Below are 13,934 nucleotides of genomic sequence, written 5' to 3'. Positions count from 1 at the left end.
AGGGAGCAATAAAGAGGAAAGGTCAGATTCAAGGGTTGCTATGATCATTTCTCTGGGAATAATGGGAGTACACTCACTAGACTCTCCAAGAAAACACTGGCACTCAAAGGCAGGTAACAGCAAAGGGGTCTGACCCCGAAATGTTGCACGTTTGCAAAATAAATACGCAAGGGTATAACCCTGCTGTTACCTGCCTTTGAGTGCCAGTGTTTTCTTGGAGAGTCTGTTTAGGAGGGTGCCGATCCCTTCAACACCGTGCACCAGGCGCTGAACTACTGAAGGCCAGGGTGTGCGAGCGGGCTACAACACATAGTACACTCACTAGAGTCAGAAGAAATGGATTCAAAACTCCTAGAGAGTGCATCCGCCTTGGTGTTTTTAGTTCCAGGCCTGAAAGTCAAAGAAAAATTAAACCTTGTGAAAAATAGAGCCCACCAAGCCTGCCTCGGATTAAGGCGTTTAGCAGACTCTATATATAGTAGATTTTTGTGGTCTGTATAGACCGTCACCAGATGTTTAGCACCCTCCAGGAGATGCCGCCATTCCTCAAAGGCCAACTTAACTGCCAACAACTCCCTGTTACCTATATCGTAATTCACCTCAGCAGGTGAGAATTTCCTGGAGAAAAAGGCACAGGGATGTAATTTGTTGGTAGTCGGGTGCCTTTGAGAAAGGACTGCCCCAGCTCCTACCTCAGAGGCATCAACCTCAACAACAAAAGGTAGTGCAGTATCGGGGTGTCTGAGAATGGGGGCTGAACTGAATTCCTTTTTGAGGAATTCAAATGCTTGAACGGCCTCAAGGGGCCACATGCTGGGGTCAGCACCCTTTTTAGTCAGATTAGTGATGGGTGCCACAATGAGGGAAAAATTTTTGATAAACTGCCGATAATAATTAGCAAAACCATGAAATCTTTGGGTTGCACGTAACGAAAGGGGTTGGGTCCAATCTAGGACTGCTCTCACCTTGCCTGGATCCATTTCTAGACCCTTGCTGGAAATTTTAAACCCCAAAAACTGAACAGAAGAAACCCCAAAAGTACATTTCTCTAGTTTCGCATAAAGATTATTCCCCCTTAACCTTTGTAAGACTTCACAAAAATGATTTTGATGTTCCTTCATTTTGGAGGAAAAAATAAGAATATCGTCTAGGTAGACCACTACGAAGATCCCCAGCAGGTCCCTGAAGATGTCATTGACAAACTCCTGGAACACTGCGGGGGCGTTACAAAGACCAAAAGGCATAACAAGATACTCGTAGTGGCCATCCCTGGTGTTAAATGCAGTCTTCCACTCATCCCCTTCCCTGATTCGAATCAAGTTATAAGCCCCCCTAAGATCAAGCTTGGTAAAGACTTTTGCATTTTTAATTTGATCGAAAAGTTCAGAAATTAGAGGGAGAGGATAGCGATTTTTTATGGTAATCTTATTGAGCCCCCTATAATCAATACAGGGGCGAAGACCACCATCTTTTTTCCCAACGAAAAAGAAGCCCGCCCCCGCAGGGGAACTAGAAGGTCTGATGAAACCCCTTTCTAGGTTCTCCTTTATATACTCTTTCATTTCCTGGGCTTCGGGCAATGAAAGAGGATAGGTTCTACCACGAGGAGGAGTTGACCCAGGGACCAGATCTATTGGGCAGTCATACTGCCGGTGTGGGGGTAAGGTTTCTGCTGCCTTTTTAGAGAAGACATCAGCGAATTCTGCATATGCAGCAGGTAACCCTTCAAGTGATGTAGTTGCAACTACAGAGGGAAAACATACCCCACCACACATAGTACCCCATTGAACCACCTCCCTAGAGACCCAGTCAATTAGAGGGTTATGCCTCTGGAGCCACGGTAAGCCCAAAATAAGAGGAGAGGAAGCACCCTCTATGAGGTAAAAAGCTATCTCCTCACAATGCAAATTATTAACACACATGGAAAGAGTTACCGTCTCCTTAGAGATTACACCTGACCCTAAGGGTCTTCTGTCCACAGCCATTATTCTCATGGGGGCACTTAGAGGAACTACAGGGATACAGAATTTAGCTGCAAAAGCAGTATCCAGAAAATCACCCTCCGCCCCTGAGTCCACAAATGCGGACAGTTTGACAGAGCCTGTAGGCCAAGTTAGTTTGACTGGTAACAAAACTTTAGAGGCAGATTGGGGAGAGGAAACTCCTGCACCCAAATGGAGCTCCCCTTCTCCATTTAGGCTTTGGAGTTTCCCAGCCACTTAGAACATTGGTTCAGAAAATGTCCCCTCTCACCACAGTACATACAGAGACCCAGGGAACGCTTGCGTGCCTTTTCCTCAGGAGTTAGGTGGGATATGCCTAATTGCATAGGCTCCTCCTGAGGTAGAGGCACAAAGGGGTTAGGAGATTTTACATTGGTCACCACATTGGATCTTATATTAGTAACCCCAGAGAAGTTTGTACTCCTCTCACCCCTTCTCTCCCTTTGCCTTCTATCTACCTGGATGGCGAGGGACATGAGACCATCCAGGTTAGAAGGTAGGGGGTAATTAACCAGACTATCCTTTACAGAATCGGATAACCCCAACCGGAATTGACTCCTTAGAGCCAAATCATTCCACCCAGTTTCCACTGCCCACCGGCGGAATTCGGTGCAGTACACCTCCGCATCCCTTTTCCCTTGGCGCAACTTACGAATCGCGGCAGATGATGCACTATCCGGGTCATCGTAAAGAATGGCCATGCTGTTAAAGAAGGTGTCTAGGGAATAACGAGCAGGGTCTGAAGAAGGCAGCCTGAGGGCCCAAATTTGGGGGTCACCCAAAAGCAGGGTCATTATGAACCTTACTTTCTCCTCATCAGATTGAAAAGAATGAGGAAAGAATCTAAGGTACAGCTTACAAGCCTCTTTGAAAACAAAAAATTTTGTGCGATCCCCACTGAACCTTTCGGGGAACACAATCTTGGGTTCATGGGGTTTAGATGAGTTACCCCAACTGGCAGAAGAACCCACAGGAGGTGCAGGAACAGGATTAGGCGGCTGCTGCGAAGGCCCCAACTGGCGGGTCAGATTGTGGAACCCTTGAAGCAAATAATTTTGTTTTTGCTCTTGCTCCTCCATACGTTGCAGCAAGGTAGTGAGCAACATCTCAGTGGAAGTTTGAGGTGTAGCAGAGGCAGCAGCAGCTTCGTGACCGTCGTCCTCCATGGCCCGTGATAATGTCACCGCCGGAACAAATGCCAAGCACCCTGGTCTTGGCTTGGCTTCACCAGTAGTGTGACCACCGTTGGGCTTCGGGAGGAGCCCTCAGCTTACTTGGGTGCCACCTGGACTTAACGAGGGGTACAAGGCGAGATGTTCTGGCTGGCGAAGGGGCACGCTGTTAGCAAAGTCTTTTGGGCCGAAGGTCACGGTACAAAAGGATTAGGCAGAAGGATGGTCAGACAGGCTGGGTCGAGGCAGGCGGATATCAGAATCGTCAGGCAGCCAAGGGTCAAACCGGGTTGTCAATCAAGGGGTTAAGCAGGAGAGATGTCGTAGGCTGGCCAAGGTCAGGATACAGAGTTCAGAGTAGTCAGGATACAGGCAGGGTCAAACACAGGTTATCAGACAGACAAGATTCAGATCAGATGCACTAGGCTCAGGAAACCACAAGAAACAAGTTCTATCACGGGCGATGGCTGGGAGTATGAATGGGCCTTATATACATTCAAAATTGGCGCCAAAACGAGCGTCAATACGCGCTGGCGCAATCACGCCAGCGCGCCTGTACCTTTAGGAGGCGCGCAGGCACGCCGCGCGTGCCCTAGGAGAATCAAGATGGCGCCGAAGAGCAACGCGGCGGGCGTCCCCGCTGGTGGAGCGGCGGCCGACCCCGCCGCATAGGTAATTTTATTACAGAGCCGTCCTAGGCTGTGGAGTTTTTCTTAAGAATTTTTTTTGGGGCTTATAAACTCACAAATTCAAGGTATTTGAAATTTGTGGTTTTTTTACCATGACTTTATTCAATTGCATTTTTTCTATTCGGATTTTTTAATGTGTGTATATTCAAATTACACAAATTAAAATTTTGATAACTAGGAATCTGTGTATTAATGTATTAAAAGGTAATAAGTAGCAATAATATGACGATAGTAGGTAGTAGTAGTAGTAGTCGCAGTAGTAGCAGCATTGTCTGGCCAGACAGAAGATGCCAGGGTATGCTTTGCCCATCCCTTTAAATAATACAGGGCACTTGTATGTATATAATACTGTAGACTTGTAAATGACGCACAGGTTGTCTTGCAAGCAGAGTGACTTCAATTTTCAAAATCCATCTACAAAGGGGGTTGAGAAATAGTTCCTACAAGTCAGAGATCATGTATGTTGGTGTAAAAAAATGCAAATGTTTCTATTTATTTTTGGAAGTCCAGAGTGTTCAAGCACCTTTCTTTAAATAAAAGCCCAACTACATGAGCTTGTATCGAAAAGTGTGGTATTTTTTCCTTTACCTAAGGCCTTACATTGAAGGGGTAATGGAAGGACCATATTAGAAAACAACAAGGGACACCAAGCCATTTTGCAACTATGTCATTTCTCTTTATTTCCTTTTAATCCATTTAAGTAGCATACCAAAATATTATTTGCTTTATAAATACATTAAATATGACATTTTTGATATAGCCTTCTCAAATCAATGAAATTGCTGGCTCCCTGTAGGAACCGCTAGGCGACAAGTGGTCATTTTAGAAGAACAGTGTTCCTGCACATACTCATTCAATTCACAGAGCAGACAGAATCTGAAATAAACAGTGCTTTGTTAAATGGTCTGCATTTAAAGTACAGTTTGACCTACCAATGTATTCTATTTGGTACTTCTCAACGTCATCCATAAATGGAACTCTTTTATCATAAAGTGTTTTGTCTACTCTTCATAAAAAAAAGTATATTCAGGAAGGAATAGCTTGAATAATAATTCATGATATTTGATGCATTTCTTTTGGGCCTAATTATCTAACATTTGATTAATTTATTCTGATCTGATGGATCAGGCTTTTAATGGTGCATTATGTTTATGCAATGTAGAGCCTGTTGCTCCATGTCAGAAAGCAATTCTATCAGCCACAATATAAAAAAAAAAATCTTTAAACCCACTACTAAATATTTTCTTACTTTTTATTTCTCTAAAGAAGTCACATTCATGGAAATTTAATGGTTAATATCTACTTTCAGTTGTGGGGCCTATGTATGTTCATGTGTGTTGAGGGGGTCTTAAAAGTGGAAATTACAGTAGTTGAAAGTTTATATCACTGCAGTTCTGGCATATTTTAGGAAGAATACTGCAATTCAGTAGCATAACAATAAAGGCAGCAGACCCCATGCTGCATATGAATCCCCCTCCAGCCACTTTTTAAATTTGTGCACCTCCGCTGCAACATGCAGTGAGTGCCTACTAGTGAGTGGAGGGGGAAGCAGACAGGGAAGTGGAGGTAGAAGCAAACAGGGTAGTGGAGGGGTAGTTGCAGGTTTGCTGTGTGTTCCGGGCCACACCACTGCTGCAATTATTCTCTACTGATATACTGTACCTTAAGGTACCATAGATAAATACCCAAGCTTATTTAAGCACACAAGCAAGTAGAACTGCCAAGTACACAATTTTGCTTTGGACATTTTTTTTTTAAACAGGCTTTTCATCTATAAGTTTGGCAAGTATTAGGTGTCAAGCTTTTAATTTTTTTCAAAAATCCAATGGAAAAAAACGTATTTGTTCCTTTCATAATGTTGAGCTGAAGTAATTAATTATAGAAAACATGAGTAAGTATTCTGCACAAAAGAAGACACCATAAAAAAGCCCATTGAATTTGATGTGTTTTGCAAATTGCTCACTGCGCATGTCACATGGGAGTAAGATAATTCTCCTTTCATCCTTACAGCCCTAGGGTCTACTCCAGTTATAATGTTCCCTGAAGAGACTTTAGCTATTCCATTACCTCATTAAGATTAGAGTGGATGATCCTGTTAATAAGCTGTTCCTGTTTAAACTATGAAAACAAAACAGTGAGTAGTGGTAGGTCCTTGCCATGAGTTAAAAAACCAAGCAAATCATTGCAAGGAAGGGTAACACCAAAAAATAAAAGTGTTTAAAAGTAACTAAAAAATAATGTACAATTTCCCTGCACTGGTACAACTGGTGAGTTTACTTCAGAATTACTACTATAGTTTATATAAACAAGCTGCTGTGTAGCCATTCAAGATAAAACAAGGAGAAAAGACACAGGCTACTTAGCAAACTCTGTAATAGAATACAATGGGAGTGCATCTGTTATATGTTACCTGTGCTTTGAATGGTTGCCCCCATGGCTACACAGCAGCTTGTTTATATAAACTATAGTAGTGTTTCTGAAGCCAACACACCAGTTCTACCAGTGCAAGGAAATAGTATATATTTTAATTACTTCAAAGCTATTTAATTTTTGGTGTTACTTTTCCTTTAAGGCAGAAGGACACTTTTGGCTGGCCCCCAATATAGCTATTTATCACACGGTATGTTAAATCATATTATAGTATGCAACCACTAAAATTATTTACTGAATGTATAATATAGTTACGGAATTACATTACAGAGTAAGCAAAGTGGCTAACGCTGGCGAAAATTCGCCAGCGTGACGTAATTTTGGCACTTCGCCAATTTAGTAATTATGCTAGCGAAGGAGATAGACTCTATCGCCAGACTTGCCTTCGCCACCTCAGACCAGGCGAAGTGCAATAGTGTAGATAGAACTTGGTCCAAAAAAAGTTGAAATTTTTTCTAAGTCTCAAAAAAGGCCGGCGTCTTTTCCTTTTTACATGGTGATGGGCTGAAAAAGATCGAAACAATTTTTTGGGGTACCCTCCACCCCCCCCTACATTTGATAACATATGGCACCTAAACTTAACTGTGGGCACATGTGTAGGGCATTATAACAACTCTATATAATTTTATTAAGGTTCCCTGGCCTTGTGTAGTGTAATGTATTTGCTGCAGCATATACGGCCATTGTACTTTAACTGCACACCGTATGCAAATTAGCCACCGCTAGCGTAACTTCAAACTGCTGATCGTATTTCCGCTAGTGCAACTTCGCAACCATTCGGTACCCTGTGCGCAACTTCGGATCTTCGTCAATTAGCATTGTCCAGGTGAATTTACACGTGGCGCAGTGTTGCGATGTGCGTGAAGCCAGCACTGGCGAATTTTCACAGGTAAGTAAATTTGCCCCATAATCTCTTTTGGGAGCTACATGGAATTACATTTAGGTCAGTGGCTTACAAGATGCTCCTAGAGTGTGACAAAGGGCATGACAATACCTTTACATTGCAGGACACAGAAATCACTGTATAGAAACTTCATTGTGAGGGACCACTGATAATGGGCGAATTTATTCCAATTCAATCGCCAGGCGCAAATTCACGTGGATTTTGCCCGTTTCGCTGACCGTGAATAATTTTGTTTCGGCGACGGTTTCAATGCCTTTTGATGCTGGCGCCGATAAACAGACTCCATTGACTGTAATGTGTCAAATTCGCAGTTTTGCTAATTTTTTCCCACAAAATTTGCGGCGAATGGAAACGGGACAAATTCGCCCACCACCATTAAATCCACATTTAAATTCATTAATGTTTAATGTTTATGTAAACACTTTTCATTCATTATAGGCCAGAAACTTGTATTTATAAGAAATGACAATAACTTTTAAAATGATTTAGTAAACTTACTGAGGCTGGCAGAAAAGAAGCAGCTCTGTTTTTAGGTTTGGTGCCAGCCTTGGCACTGGACCTAACAGCTCCCACAATGTACGGAAATGATGTCACAATAAAAAATATTGTTATATATATCATTGGTCCTAAAATTTCTATTTTAGGACTAATAGCGGGGACAGGTCATGACTGAATCGCTGTTTTAGCTAGATTGAACAAAAAGGAGAAGCTGGGAGGCATGTTCTTGCTTTATTTATTTTGCAGCATTTCCGGCTTAAAATAGATATCCTTATCCGTCATGCTATACCTGTCATCCCAAATTTCTTTTGGGTTTGCCCAAGCTGACAAAGTGTCATTCTCAAAAAAGTATAAAAATAAATCTTTTCACCTGGCAGTTTGGCATGATCATATTTTAGAGAGGTGACATTGAGAAAATGTGGACATTAATTGCCTACAGCATAAAATAATGAAATGACCTTTTAATATACAGTAAAATAGCATCTTCTTAAATAGAGTGAGAATTGCAAACTCCTCTATAAATATATCTACCAGAATATTTTATGTAGCATTTACATTTCTGTGATATACATGCAATCAGTAAATAAAACATAATTTATTTAGTTCTATAAGAGTTATACAAGGGGCTCAGTAGTGTTCTTCAGAGGTGTTCAACTTTTCATCTAACATACCTCTCAACTGTTTTTTTCTGCCGAACAGTCCCAATCTTGACAGCGCAGCCAGCAGTCCCCGATTTTTAATTCCCACGTTTCTATTTGATCTCCTGCACTGATGCCAGAAAAAGATACAACATTTCTGAAACTTGATTAAAATAATAGGCTTTTAGGCAGAGAGCCCAGAATACTGAATGTCTGCTCTTAGATGCATTTGTAATAATTTAAGATAAGCAAAGATACAATTGTAACTGTTTTAGATAAGCAAGTCTCTTGGGAGAACTGAGACTAGCCCCTTAAAGGGCAATTTCACCGTCATTGGCAAAACTGTCATAACAATAAAATATTGCCCAAAAACTCCCAGAAATGTGTTCAAACTTTCATAACTTGCCAAACTTTGTAAAATGGACATGGTAATTAGGGGATGTGGCCATAATTACCATGGTGTGGTAGATATTTTTGTGCCTCTTTCCATTTTTCATATATTAGGAAATATGTTATAGTATAATGGATAAGTGCTTATGTAAGTGCTGTAGTTGGTATGTCTTATATTTACAGATACACATGTTGAGTACATGTATGCATATGAAATAAAATCCACTTTTATTACTCCCATTTTATCCTTCTACTATTTTTAAGAAAGCTCTATTTGAACCATTCTATAAGGTAAATGTATGTGATCTCTTATTCAGAAAACCAATAATCAGAAAATTACTGGAAAGCCTCTCTGTAGCATTGGGGTTCTAGCTATCATCCCAACTCCTGGTCATAATTGATTTTTTAATTCTTCTTATCTATTCATTTTTTATCTAGTAAATTAACCTTTTATTGCACCGCACTTTATATATAGGCTCCATCTAAATCACTAATCTTTTTTAAGAACGTCAACCTTCTAAATGCACTTTTTCCTTACAATGAATTGACACTTTATAATGAATTGTGGATCTTATTAATTACACCTGAGCCTAACAATGAATTTTTAATGAAGTGATTATTAGCCTGTAGTCTGATAACATTCATTAGATATATGCACTAAACAGCACTTTATATTTAATAAATTGGCTAGGGAATTGATTGGTCCTACATAAAATGTTGATGGATTTATCTATTGGTTTGCACTGCACTTTAATTTAAGTTTTGTGGTTTCAACCACTACTTGATTGGCAGTTAATTAAGTAATTACTAGATATTAAATTAGTTGTTGCTGATGAAATGTATTATATCATTTAACAGAAAATAGAGAACACTGTTAAACTTTGTGTAGAAATTAAAATTACAATTACATTTTGCAATAAAAAGGGGTAGTTATGTGATGTTAGTATCCTTTTAATGCAGATAGATGTGAGTTTAGATTGAGCAGCATGCTAAATCACTCCTGATTTCCTGATATACAGTAACCAGTCAGCCATATGGCCTTAACGGCTGCTTAAAGTGATACTGACACTAAAAAACTACTTTTTAAAACATGAATGTACATTTAAAGTTACATATAGGTCATGTTGATAGTTTTTTGCTGAGAGGTTTGTTTTTGTAAGTAATTGTTAGTTGATTTTACCAATCTGACTGCCCCATCTCAGCCTGTCAGTTAAAGTTTCTAATGCTAACAGGCTTCTGCTGCACAAGTATGGCAGCCCCCTCATAGACAAACACGGGGAATCAGATAGACAATGTAAAAGCATCGGGCAAATTCTTTATGGCAAAATTATAAGTAGCATGGAAGGCCAATATTAAGATAGATGTAAAAAAGGTAAACTTTCTGGTGTCAGTATCTCTTTAAATGAGAAGAAACTTTTCATATTTTATTCAAGTTGTGTGGCTATTGTTTATATGTTGTTACATTTTGCCAAATTGCCACTTCTGATTAAGTTTACTTTTTTAAAAAAATGTCAATTTTATTAAAATACAAGGCTTTCACCATTAATTTTTCCGCAGGTTTTTAGGCATATGTCAGTAGAAAAAGTCACCAATTGTAATGAGTTTGCTATGAGTTTTAGATGTACACATAGGGATGTCTATTGAAATGCAAATACAGTTTTATAAGTACACAATTCAATTTGCTTGCTAAAGACATTTTCTTCAATCCTTAGGCACAATTCAAATTCCCTGGCCCATTGAATGCAGTGTTGTCCATTGTTAAGAATTGCCAAATTTGTTCTTGGGACCACAGTACTTTAATTTACAAACCTTAGTTTAAAATAACATTTAATAACAAATACTTATCCTTTTGTGTTGAGCAGCTGAGGTAACATATGAATTAAAATGAGCTCAATTGTGTGGGCAATACAACATGAAGCAGACATAGTTGTGCTGAAAATCTTTGGTGCAAGACAGACCACAACAAACAAGGGAAAGTTGTTGGCCAGCTTAAATATATTGCAATATATGGACAAACAATCCCTGTTTTGTTTAAAGGGTAAGGCATTTTTTAGTAGCAGTATGCACAAAATGTCTCTGTCTTAAATATATTGATAATGGGTTGAGTGCAGAGGACTCTTGTATTTGTCTATATGTATTTTGTTGTCACAGCCTCATTGCACCCCCACCTAATGTTTTGAAAAATTAGTGGTGAGCACAACTTTCTCTTGTTTGTTATATATAGCAAATTATAGCAAAAATTCATCAGTTTGCTTATATAGCTGTGTATGTAGCTGAGCCATGTAAGTATCTCACATACACCTATGTAATGGAGAACTAAAGTTAAAATACAAATGCAGCTCAAAATATTGGCCATTATGTTAAGATCTGCTTACCAGTAGCTTTGCTCACACTGGGGCAGATTTACAAAAGGGCAAAATGGCTGTCGCTAGAGAAAAATTCACCAGAAGTACCACATTTGTAAAAATAAGTGACCACTTCAAGCATTTGCACCAACATCTCTAATTAAGTATTAAAGTAATAATAAACATGGGGGCACATTTACTAAGGGTCAAATATCGAGGGTTAATTAACTTTGATAGAAGGAAAAATCGTTTCGAAAAAAAGTTTCGAAAAAACGTTTCGAAGGATTTTAAACCATCGATCACAGGATTTTCCTTTGATCAAAAAAAGCTTAGAAAGCTTATGGGGAAGGCCCCCATAGGCTAACATTGGTGCTCGGTAGGTTTAAAGTGGCAAAGTAGGTAGTCAAAGTTTTTTTTTAAAGAGACAGTACTTTGATTATCGAATGGTCGCATAGTCGAACAATTTTTAGATCAAATCATTCGATTCGAAGTTGAAGTCATAGTCGAAGGTCGAAGTAGTCTATTCGATGTTCGAAGTACCCAAAAAAATACTTCAAAATTCGAAGTATTTTATATTCGAATCCTTCACTCGAGAAGAAACAAACGTTAGCAAAAAATTTTTTGAAATGCTCACGCTGTTGAATTTACGCTAGAGAAACTTTGCCAGCGTTCAGCTGCAGAGACTCAACTTCGCATTTTAGTGAATGAGCGTAATGGTAGTGTATTAACGGCTGATGAAGTGGCGTGAAGTGTGGCTTAGCCTTCGCCTTCTAGTGAATTTGCCCCACTGAGTTTCATTATAAAATTATTCTAAAATCGAATTCCAAATTATTGGCAAGTAGATTGAAAGTATATAGCATCTTAATAAAAATCCACATCTTCGGGCTTGCACATGCTTTCAATTTGCAGCAAAGACATTTATGTCACATGACACACAAACATCACTAGTGTTTATGCATGGTCTGATCTAACAGTCAATTGAAACTTTGTTTTTGAAAAATCATTGTTTAAACACATGAATAAATGCATTACCGATTACAGACCTCAGCCTTTCCTCCCCTGTTCACAGCACTATCTTGTAAGCGGAGCAAGAGAGCTTCTGTTACCATAGAGACTCAATGCTGTTCTACTGCCACTTAGGGGGAGGAAAGGCTTTGTGTTTTGTCTGACTGAGGTCTGTAATCGGTAATGCATTTATTTATTCATGTGTTTAACCAACGATTTTGCTAATACAAAGTCATTGGGGAACTAAGTTTAATGGAGAAGTGATGTAGAGATATTAGAACATGGCGCCCACTAAGTTCGTGAAATGTAGACAAATTTGGAATGTGAGAAGATGTTTTGAAAGGCACAGTGAGAAAATCTAACCCAGTGTTTCAGAACAGGAGGTAATTGGCAACATTTTGGGAAGGTTTTGTTATCCTGCTTTTCATTCGCCTTTAAGGATTAGTAATACCAGTTCCTTTATGCAAAGCAGAAAGAATTCTGGGAAGGAAGCCCAAGGGTCTCTTCATCTTTGCATACAAATCAAGTGTATCTTGCCAAGTCCTTTCTAGCTGTTCCTTTATGGTCACACTCACATGGCTAAACCGTTAACAACATAACTTGGTAGGACAAGTCTTAGAAAACTTTACAAGGTATAATGAGATAGAGTACAAACAATAGAATCAAATTTAATCTAACTGTGTAAACCTTCCCAGTTTGAATTTTGGTAAATCTGACACAGGGAAATGAGATTTGCAGAATTTATAGTACGTTCTGCTGCCAGGGTGATGATTTATTAGTCCCAGTGATGATGTCACTGATATTTGATTTATTAGAACTGTATGGACATTTTTAGTAGTATTTATAATAATTTGGAGATAGAGGGTGTCCTTATAGTATTACTATAACAGAGCAACTTGTTGGCAAAACAGAATACTGTGCCTAAAACACCTATTTAGGACATGTGAATTTATTGTTTTGACATTTTTATAACTAGAAAATGATGTTTAGATTTTATAACATTTTGGTTCCTTATCTATAATATCAAAATGTGTTAGCAGATTCCTATTACAATCATGTAGGGCTTGCGATAAAGACTATTACAAGTGCACATTTATATGCAGTTACAATTTTGTGGCCTATTTTTTTTAGATAATGCAGCCATGGTTGTGATTTAGTACAGTTGATTGATTTGCATGATGCATGGGTCATCATCACCATGGATGTAGGCTGAATTGGAGAGTTGTTAAAAAAGCAATGCAATTTAAATCCTTGTAGTAAAATGAGATACATGAAATAAAAGCATTTGTAAAGAATAATTGGGGATGTGTCTTTTGAACCTTTAAAAATGTTACTCGTGTGTGAGCAAAGAAAACCAAGCAATAACAAAGTGATTTAATGATGAGCCAGCCTAAAGCCGCTTCATGACAACACTATTAAAGTCAACCACAATTTGATACGTTGACAAAAGTTTGTTTTGTTACTATAGAGAAAACTAAGCAATAAGATAAAGAAGGAGCTAAATTACTGTAATTAAAATGTTCATTGCCTGGCATAACAGTAGAATACAAATAAAGTTAGAAAAAAATGTGTAAAATACTGTACTGAAAATGTTCATTTTAAATATTAAATGATAAAGGTATGCACACAATATCTGCTTTGTAAAGTAATATTAACATATTTTTATTACTTGAAGATCTCTAGGGAATGCAGCACTGAATGTTCCAATAAATGTATTATCTAGAAACAAAGCCCTTATAATAAATACAAACTTAGTTCTATGGATAAACAATACAGTATGCTTGTGATACTTTATTCTTTTATAAATGCTAGGTATCAATAATAACAACAGGAGAGAATCACTATCTCAAAAAAGTGGGT

Source organism: Xenopus laevis, chromosome 5S (assembly GCF_017654675.1).
Source record: "Xenopus laevis strain J_2021 chromosome 5S, Xenopus_laevis_v10.1, whole genome shotgun sequence".
Classification (NCBI taxonomy): domain Eukaryota; kingdom Metazoa; phylum Chordata; class Amphibia; order Anura; family Pipidae; genus Xenopus; species Xenopus laevis.
Note: the sequence above shows the minus strand (reverse complement) of the source record.